A 2550-nucleotide genomic window follows, 5' to 3' on the forward strand; every position below is an offset into this window, starting at 1 on the left:
GAGTGTTATACTACAAAATTGAGCTCACTTGCTCGGTCAAAACCACTTTTCTTGGTACTTGGCTTTTGTTCTTCCGCTTTTGGGTGCAAAGATCTTTTAAAAACTTGGTATAAGCCGGAATTTGCTTGATTGCATCCAAAAGTGGAAGATTGACTTTCACTTGCCTAAACACTTGAATGATTTCATTAGCTTTGGCCTTTTGTTTTTCTTTTGAAATGGATCCCCTTAGGGCATTCGAAAATTGAGCTTTTTGCTCAAAAACTTTTTCAGAATTTTCTTTGGAAGGCTCTTCAACACAAGAAGTTTTCAAATCACTTTGTTTCAAAACATTTTTCAACAAAACCTTTTCAACATCATTTTTCAGCAAATCTTTTTTAAAATCATTTTTCATCAAATCTTTTTTCATAAAATCACTTTCAAAATCACCTTTCAAATTACCCTTTGAAACTTTCTCATTTACAAGATCATGTATATGCAATGAAGGAAGGAATAGAATGTGAAACGGGATGGGTGACAACTTTAAGTTGCACCGTTTCACTCTCTTCATTGGACATACCTACTTGGTTGTCCACAATCTTACCACTCCGCAAGGTAGTCACCGCATTAACATATTCAATTGTGTGCCCTTCAGATGAGGAATGGGTTTCCACAACACATTGTTGCTTAGGTGGGGCATTCATAGGCATCTTCCCCTTCTCTCTAGCATTTAAAGTGCTTACTATTTGCCCTACTTGGGTTTCTAACTTTGCAATAGATTGAGAGTGGGAATGAAGCAATTGAGTATTTACCTCAAGAGTGCCCAAAGCATTCAAGACTTTCTCTTCAAAGACGGGACTTCTAGCATTTCCTTGGGAATATGATTGATTGGGAAAATGAGAATTAGAAAATTGATTCCCTTATGATTGATAAGGTCTATAATCTTGGGATCCTTGGTTTTATAGTGGAGGTGGAATGTACTTCCCTTAAAAACCGCCTTGGGGAGGGTTTGAGCCTTCCCCTTGGTCCAAGAGAAGTTCGGATGATTTCTCCAACTTGGATTGTAATGATTACCATAAGGATTGTTCCCTTAGTTCACAAATGTTGCATTGACTTATTCACTAGGTTCATTTTGCACATGTCCATAAGGACAATTAGAAGTAGAATGAAGAACACTAGAACAAGTCATACAAGATTCACTTGATGCACGATGAGAATGGTTAGGGAAAGAAGATACTTGATTCGCTGTGATGACCTTATGGGCAGGTGTGTCGTGGGCGGGTGCGAGAGACACTGTCAGGCTACCACACTGGCGAGCTACGGGTGCACAGTCCCACATCGCCTGGGTAGAGGAAAGGTGAAGTGCTTATATGTAAGTGTGTCATCTTCAATTGGTGTGAGGCCTTTTGGGGTGATGCCCAAGAGCAAAATCGTGCGGGCTCAGGCCCAAAGCGGACAATATCATACCATGTGGTGGAGCGGGTCGTTACAAATGGTATCAGAGCCTGACCTAGCTGGAAGTGTGCCGACGGGGACGTCGGGCCTCCAAGGAGGGTGGATTGTGATGACCTTGTGGGCGGGTGTGCCGTGGGCGGGTGCGAGAGACACTGTCAGGCTACCACACTGGCGAGCTACGGGTGCACAGTCCCACATCGCCTGGGTAGAGGAAAGGTGAAGTGCTTATATGTAAGTGTGTCATCTCCACTTGGTGTAAGGCCTTTTGGGGTGATGCTCAAGAGCAAAACCGTGCGGGCTCAAGCCCAAAGCGGACAATATCATACCATGTGGTGGAGCGGGTCGTTACATTCGCCGAGTTTTGGTTGACCAAAAATTGATCAAACTTTTGAGATAAAGACTTCATTTCGGCGGCTATCTCATTCGAGTGGTCGACTTGATGTACGCCAACACTCTTCCTACCTTGAGAATTTCTACCATTCTTGGATGATAATGTTCTATGCAATGAATTTTCGCTCATGCTCTCATAAAGACGCCACATGTCATCCTCATGCCTATCCATGTAAGATCCACCCATGGAAGCATCAACCATGCCTTTGTGATTGTCCGATAAGCTCTCAAAGAAATATTGAACTAATTGCCATTTGGGCATGTCATGATGTGGACACTTCCTAAGCAATTCATTGAAGCGTTCCCATGCCTCATGGAACATTTCTCCATCCCCGTGTGAAAACTCTCGAATTGAGGTTCGCATGACATTTGTCTTAGAAACCGGGTAGTACTTCTTCAAGAACGCTTGTTGCATTTCTACCCAAGAAGTTATTGAAAAAGGCCTAAGATTGTTAAACCAATATTTTGCCTTGTCTTTTAGGATGAATAGAAAAAGTTTAAGCCTTAAGACCTCTTCCGGCATGTCCGTGTATTTCACGGTGGAACATACTTCAAGAAACTCATCCAAATGCTTGTAAGGTTCTTCACTTGGAAGTGCATGATAGTTAGGAAGCATTTGAATGGTTTGTGGCTTGATCTCATAGTGATGTGCTCTAAATGGTGGCAATTGAATGCATGTGGTTGCATTATATTCATTAGGCACATAGTGATCTCTCAAAGTGAGGGGAG

At 42.4% G+C, this 2550-nt stretch overlaps 1 pseudogene; it reads left to right on the forward strand.

Annotated features, from left to right (window-relative positions):
- Window positions 1–2081: 2081 nt before the first annotated feature.
- Window positions 2082–2180, forward strand: LOC132305657 (small nucleolar RNA R71; annotated as a pseudogene).
- Window positions 2181–2550: the final 370 nt, after the last annotated feature.

The sequence above is a fragment of the Cornus florida genome, unplaced genomic scaffold (genome assembly GCF_030987335.1).
Source record: "Cornus florida cultivar Cherokee Brave unplaced genomic scaffold, ASM3098733v1 CherokeeBrave_3.0.0_Hap2_Chr04, whole genome shotgun sequence".
In the NCBI taxonomy this organism is placed as follows: Eukaryota; Viridiplantae; Streptophyta; class Magnoliopsida; order Cornales; family Cornaceae; genus Cornus; species Cornus florida.